Below are 7,855 nucleotides of genomic sequence, written 5' to 3'. Positions count from 1 at the left end.
AAGCTCCTGCCCTCCAGCTCTGAAAAGAGTATATATACTCTGAGGTGAGGTTTTGCTTTGGGGCAGCCATTTTAAGAAGCCCCTCTGACTTTGAAAAGCCAGATGTTGGTGCTTCTTTCTCTGGTAATGATGTATGTATTGCCTATGGTCAGACAGTTGGAAGCCATGTCTGCTGGTCCTGCTTCTATTTTCTCTGTGGGTATATGTGTTTGATTAAAGTGATTGTTTATCCCCCTCTTAAAGTTGCTTTCCTCTTAGAAAAGCTGACCTAAGAACTGTACAGCAGGCCCTCCTGTGTATACCAGGGTCCTTGCTGTTACATTGACTTAGCAGAGTCCCAGGATTTCATTAGCTTCATTCATCAGGACGTGACTTAGAACAAAGGTGGAGATTAGTGGGAGTAATCTGTGGCTCACATTGAGCAGGGCAAGATCACAGACAAATTCAAGGGGAAAAGGTTTCAAGAGAAGGAAAGAATATTGAGTTGAACTGGTTCACCGTTAGCCAAGATAGGGAAGAGGGGTGAGTGCAGCCACTGCAGTGATCAATGAATCAATCAATCAATAAACATTTATTAAGCACCCTACTATGTGCCAAGCATGGTTTCGAATGCTAGGGATACAAAAGGAGGCAAAAGACAGCCCCTTCCCTCAAGGAACTTACAGTCTACTAGGATAGTCAATATGCCAACAAATAAATAAAAAGCAAGCTATATACAGAATAGTTACAAGAGAGAAGGCACTAGAATTACAAAGGGTTAGGGAAGATTTCCTGTAGAAGGCAGAATTTTGTTGGAACTTAAAGGAAGTCATGGAAGTAAGAAGACAGACCAGAAGAGGAAGAGCATTCCAGGCATAGGGATAGTCAGAGAAAACATGGAACTAAGAGATAGAGAATGTTGTACAAGGAGCAGCCATGTAGGCAGTGTTACTGAATTGAAGAGTCCATAGTGAGGAGTGAGGTATGAGACTGGAAAGGTAGTTGAAAACTAAGTTACAAACAGCTCTGAATGTCAGAGTATTTTGTATTTGTTTGTAGAAGCAATAGGAAGCCACTGGAATTTATTGAATTTATTGATTATAGGAAAATAGATTAGGAAAATCATTTTAGTGGCTGAATGGAGGATGGATTGGACTGGAAAGAAACTTGAGGCAGGGAGACCCAGCAGCAGCCTATTGCAGTAATCAATGGATTAAGTAATGAGGGCCTGCACTAGTATAGTAGCCCTGTTAGATGAGAGAAGGCAACTTACTTAACAGAAAGATTTTGCACAGATCTAATCAACATGCCTTGGCAACAGTTTGGATATGAGAAAAGAGAGTGAGAAATCCAAAATGACTCCTAGGTTATAAGTCTGACTGACAGAGAGGATGATTCTTTACTGTTCTCTACAGTAATAGGGAAGGTAGGGAGCAGAGAAGCTTTAAAGGGAAAGATGTTAAGTTCTGTTTTGTAGGAGAGTGGACATCTGGATTTCCACAAGAATACAAGGGAAAGAAGATGCTGTGATGCTGTGCTGAAGATGGCTTGAAGTAGCACCCAGACCAGAAAACTGCATCAGATGATGTTCCTCCCCAGACTACTGTGTGAGGTGGAACCTCTAAATGGACAATTCATTGATTTACCTTTTTGAACCTCTGTATCTGTACTTATGAAAGGTGACTGCCTCCTTGTAATTTGTTAATGTGTTGGTCAACTTTGCTCCATTCCCATATTCATATAAAGAGGGTATAGATGAAGGGAAGCATTCATAGGGGAAAGAAAGTGAGGAGATATTGATTGATTGAATTTAGGTGTGGAAACAATTTTAATAAAGAGAAAAAGGGGGGGAAATTTGTGGGAAACAAAGGAGAGTTTCACTTCCACAAGGTCAAAACTTCCAAATCTGTGGCCAGGGAAAGCATATCAGAAGGGAGAAAAATCCAACCACTTTTGTTAATGATGTAACTAGATGTGTCAAAAGGTTGTGACCTAAAAGAGAATGGTCCGATTCATCCTTTGATGGGAGGATCTATCCTGTGTGAACTTTATAAAAAATGACCACTTCCGTCTCTCTCCCCCTTTCTGAAGAAGGGTGGCGTTCACCTTGTCCAAGGTGTTCAATTCCTCTGAACTCCATTTTAAATAAATTTTCCTTGATACCTTTCTGTGTGTCAAGTCGTCTCTAACAAGGGGAAACAGCACAGGGTAAAAATCTGCTCAAGCAGAGCAAGGTGCCTTTTCTTTAAGTTTTGGAGACCAAATTTCTAACTAAGCTTGTTTTGTTTAGAAATTTCCTTCACAAATTATTTTTCTAGATTATATTGGTCAGGCTGTGTAACAATGGAACGCTAGTCGTTTTTCCTTAAGTTCTCCCTGAATTCCCCTCCCAGCAGTCTCCAAGCAGCCTCTCACCACTTTTCCCAGTGAGTGGAATAGGTTTAGTGCAGACTTCTCAGATTGTAATTCTTCTCCCAGGGGTGAGGTAAGAACAAAGAGGCTCAAGGATACAATATTTTTAGAGTGGAATAATTCCATATAATGATATAAAACTGTGTAGTACATTAGGGTCTCAGTGATTGGATGAAACTTACACAATTCTTTGATGTCTTCATTTCAAAAGGGATTGGCTAGATTTCGCGTCTAGAATGTAAGATCATATTCTCAGCTAATGAGGATAATGGTCAGTGGGGAGGGAGGGACTTGCGTTAGAGTCTATATATATCATTGCTTCTCCTTTGTCTTCGGCTTTTCCTGGTCCAGGTGAACTGGTACAGGAATTGCCCCTCTTCTCGAGAATTGAATAAATCAACTTTCTGTCATCAATTTGAGAGGCCTCTGAGTAATTAATTTAAGTAGGAATCTGAGCCATCCCACACAGTTTTTGAGGGCTCCTCCAGGATCTGTGGCTTTCCAGAGAGACAGCTGGCAACTCAGTTCAAGGACAGGTGCTCCCATGGGGAGATTCCCCCATGGTCCTTGGAAAGGAGTTGTCAAGCTTCCCTCTCTGCGAAGTAACAACCTGAAGCAGAAGAACTCAGTGAGAAAAGAAAGAATAAAGATAAGGACTCCAAAGACTCCAAAGCTGTGAAGTGTGTGAAATGCCAACCAGTTGGTGTTGAAGGTTGCAGTCAGGCAACTTGTACGTGTATGACCCAGGGGTAAGCACAGGGGGAGAGGGAGGGTTCTGGGGGTCAATTCAAGAGTCTTGGGGAGAAGGTGACGACTCCCAACCAAATTAGTGGACTGCAGACCCCAAGGGAAAGGGCCCCCAAAAAAAACATTGCTGGGTGACTGCTAGTGAGTGGGCAACCTTCACTGAGAGCTAGCAAGAGAGCTAGCAATGGGAAAAAAAGCAGCCCAAGTCCCGAGCTTCGGAGTGGAGTCAGGAAATACCGGCAAATAGTCCCTTGGGAAACTGATTACAGAATTGGCATGAATTACCAAAATATAAGGGAAAGACAAGAAGAAGATGATTAAGTATTGTTGTTTCATATGGGGCGAAAGACACATAGGAGGAGGCACAATCTAGCCAAAATATGGTTCCTCTGAGGACTGGGTTTGCCAAATTTAAACCTATATGTACCATTTTGTTTTGTTAAATGTTTTAGTCTGTATATGTTGTGTTGGTATTTCTGTGTGAATGAAAGTCTGTGTCTCTATTTTATCTGATAAGGTTGTAAATTTAGCCAGCCAGCCAACAGGAGCAGAAAGGCTGAGCTGGACTGTCCTTGAAATTCCAGAGCCTGGTGGGATATTGCAGGAACTTGATAGACTCATATGCAGTCCTAACTAAACCCTTTATATAATCATCTACTGGAAGGAAAAACCAGAACATATTCAATGGGACTCTGAGAGTGAACAAAGTTTTAAATAACTCAAGAAAATTTTCATCTCAGCCTCGGTATTAATGTTACCCTCACTAGAGAAGCCCTTTCATCTCTTTGTGAACACAGACAAGGGGGTAGCCTTGGGAGTCCTGGCACAAATAAGAGGAGGGCAGAGACATACAGTGGCATTTTTATAAAAAAAGTGTTAGATCCAGTAACAAAAGGATGGGTATGTGTTAGATGCAACATTAATGTAATTGTTATATGATTTTTAAATTTGTAATTTATTACATATAGATTGGGGTTTTAAAAGGATGTGATAGAAATTCGATAATCTGAAACTTATAATTGGTTATAAAAAAAGGAGTACTGAAAATGCTGATGTGTGCTATATAATGGTATATTTAAGCTGGAAGGGAATTTTAGCACAGACAGTTGTAATTGGGGTGTGGATGAAGGCTGGATGGTCTTGAATAGTGGGATTGAGATTCTTAGAAAAATAAGGGTTTTGTTTGCAGATGGTTTCAGTAAATAGTGAGGGTGTGAAGAATTATTTTAAGAAGAAAAAGAAAATCATGTAATTTGAGATGACTCTATCTGAAAGAATATCAGATGATAGTGTGCCCATGTGGTGGTAAGCTGAATGGGTTAATGGCTTATTTTAAGTTTAAGTAAACTTAAAATAAATTTAAATTTTTAGGTAATCCATCTAAATATTGTTTTAGGAATTGCATTGTCAAGTTAATTAATTAATTGGTTAAAAAGAGCTGTTATGAATTTTTTTGTAAGAGTTTCCTTATTGTAGCATTCTTATTAAGAAAATGAGAACGCTTTAAAAATGTACATGTATATATATATGGGTGTTCCATCTGAGGATGTATTATGTTAAAAGTTTATTTCTGCTGTTGAAAAGGAAATTTAGCTAAAATTGTTTTTTGCCATGAATCAAGCATTTACTCTAAAGTTATGTTTGTAAAAGAAAGTTTATGGGCAAATATGAAAAGGCTTTGGGTTTAGGTCTTTTCTTGTGATTTCTGTCAATTAGTTTCAAGGGGATTGTGATAAATTGTAAACTGTTCGTAAGAGAGGAAATATTTGTTGTATTAAGAAATACTTTGTAAAATCTTTTGTATGGTTTTTGGAAGGCCTACCTATCCAATTTGTATTTGTAAGTTACAAAAGTGGGAAGAATTTAGTTTCTCTAATAGGATATGAAAATGCAATTGATGTCCTCTGAAATTTATTGTTCGGGTTCATAGCTAAAACAATTTGTTATCACTTATGAAAATTATGTTTGCCATTTATAATTCTAATGCTAAAACCTAAAGCTCGTACAGTGTATGTATATGTGGGGAAAGAAGCAGTCCTCAGGCTAGTAACAAGTACAGCCCCAGCAGCTGAGGAAATTGTATGTAGAACTTGCTTTGGTGAGAATTTGAAAATGTATAAGAAATGATCTTCAGTGATTGGCTTCTTAGGGCAAATTTAAGATCGAAGATGTAAGATAAAATCCCTGGGAACATTCTTTCTAAATCTAATGGGAATAAATAGATGTTGTATCATTGTTCCATAGAACAAGATTGGGCTTTAAAGTTAACTGTAATTGTATTTTATTTACAGAGGGATTCAGGGAAAGGAGTCCCTTAGAAAAAAAAAGGGTGGCCCCAGGTGGTCTGGGAGCTCCAGGAATGGTTTTGACGGGAGTGGGCAGTAAACTGGAGATTTGGACTGATAGAATTAAGAGTGGGAAGTAGAATAGACTTGGGCGTAGTGATAGAGTGGACCTTAGGAGAGCCAGTTCACGTGGAAAAAAAAAAAAAACAACAAGGAGTTTTCAAGGTAAGATTTTCCAGGGCCTTTAGACAAATGGAACTAAAACTCTTTTGGGGTAATGGACAAAGGTCCCAACTTGGAATGAGATCTTTACATGTTACAAAATGATGTAAAAGCAATTAGTATTAAAACAATTGACTGAATTAATTACTGAGACTAAATCAGAGACATCTTCAGTTTGGGGAAAAGAATTTCAGTCTAATTTTCTTAGAGATAGGTAGCCTCTGGTAATATTTGGCACTGAAAGTTAAATGATTGTTTTGATTTGAATTCATTACATGAATATAAAAATTCAAGTTAGTGTTTGAACTTATCACATGTGTAGTTCATTCTTTTAGATTGAGCAGGGTTAGAAAGGAATAAAGTAGTTTGGGAAAACAGATATAAATCTATTAGAACAATGACTTATGATTGTTATTCAATCAGCAACTAGAACATGTATAGAAAGGCACGTAAGCTAGTTAAGACTTGCTTCAAAAGATGTTCCTTGGCCAATGTGAAATTAGTCATGTCTGAAACTGATCATTGGAGCTTGCTATTTTAAGATTTTTATGGGACTATTAACTGACTGTTCTTCTGAGTCTAACTCCAGGTGTGGATAGCAAGAGAGGCAGTCTGAGCCACTGATCCATGATGCCACTAAGCCTGTGAGATGCTGGTATGAACTGCAAAAAGGTGATCTCATGGGAAGGTCGGGACAGCAGCTGTTCAGCCTGGGCTGAGGTAGGATTCTCCTGACTCAATTTCCCCACTGACACCTGATAGACTTTAAGCCTGGCTGCATGCCAGTTGACAATCTACTCCTGCCTAGAACTGACATGAAGTGAGGGAGATGTTGTTTCCCTGCAATGTCCCTACTCTTAATGACAAATTACTAAAATCAAAAGTTTTGTAAATAATACTACCAGATCTATCGAATAATAGATTGTTGGTAGGGGAACATCTGAGGTTAAGTCTAAAATTAAGCTAATAGGCTTAGGACTTTAGATCAACAACAATAAGTTAGGGTCCTCTAATTCTTAGTAATAGTGTGGAGACAATTAGGTCAAGGGCTCGTGAGACTAGCATGCACAGTTATTATTTTGTCTCAGTTGGTTAATGTTAAATGGAAAATGGTTTTTGGACTATATTGTAAATGCTTTAAAAGAAACATCACATGATCAGAAGTTGGAATTGTTTTATGATGTGAATGATTATTTATTGTATTTATGTAAGTACTGGAGCCTGGTATTGACTGCTTAGTGAAATCTCATCTTCCTAATGAGATAATGAATAATGAATTACTGTGAAATGTAGAAGCTGCATTTTAGTGTGAATTTCCTTTTAAAAAAAAAAAATGACAATTTGTCAAAGTTTCAATTTTGATTTTTGTAAGAGTGATAGGAATGGTAAACTAAGATGGTATTAATATCAGTTTTGTAGGAGAGTGGACATCTGGATTTCTACAAGAAGATAAAGAGAAGAAGATGCTGAGATGCTGTGCTGAAGACTGTTTGAAGGAACATTCAGACCAGAAAACTGCATAAAATGATATTTCTCCCCAGACTGCTGTATGAGATGAAACCTCTAAATGGACAGTTCATTAATTTAAATCTCTGTATCTGTACTTATAACAAGGGGACTGCCCCCTGTAATTTGCCAATGTGTCAGTCAACTTGGCTCCCTTCCCATATTCATATAATAAGGGAGATAGATGAAGGGAAGGATTCATAGGGGAAAGAATGTGAAGAGGTATTTATTGATTAGATTTTGGTGTGGAAACAGGAATAGATAAGAGGAAGGGAGGAATATGGATGGGATGTGCTTGAACCTTGAATTATCTATTCCCCCATCCCAATTCAGAAAATGTTTAGCATGATTGGGAAACCAGTAGACAAAGTTATGGAAGGTTATTTCATTTAAAAAAAAAATTTTAAGTTGTTTACTGTCATTTATAATTATTACTATTAGTTATTAAACTCCCAAGCCTCATGCTTGGAAGACACACTTTGTCAGCATTAAAAGCTCCGTTTAAAGCGTGTGTGAGAACACACAAAATTTGGAAAGGGATAGCCAATGAGGCCTGTATATAAATTCATTACATGTTTTGTTGTTTGGGGAACTATACTAGGGTTATTAGTGTTTGTTCTTAACAGAGCAGTACTACAACATAGATTGATCTCAGATTATTTAATTGCAGAAGAGGAGGGAGTTTGTGGAAAACTCAATCTGTC

This window comes from Notamacropus eugenii, chromosome 5 (assembly GCF_028372415.1).
Source record: "Notamacropus eugenii isolate mMacEug1 chromosome 5, mMacEug1.pri_v2, whole genome shotgun sequence".
In the NCBI taxonomy this organism is placed as follows: Eukaryota; Metazoa; Chordata; class Mammalia; order Diprotodontia; family Macropodidae; genus Notamacropus; species Notamacropus eugenii.
The sequence above is the reverse complement of the archived record's forward strand: the minus strand, read 5'-3'. Positions refer to the sequence as shown.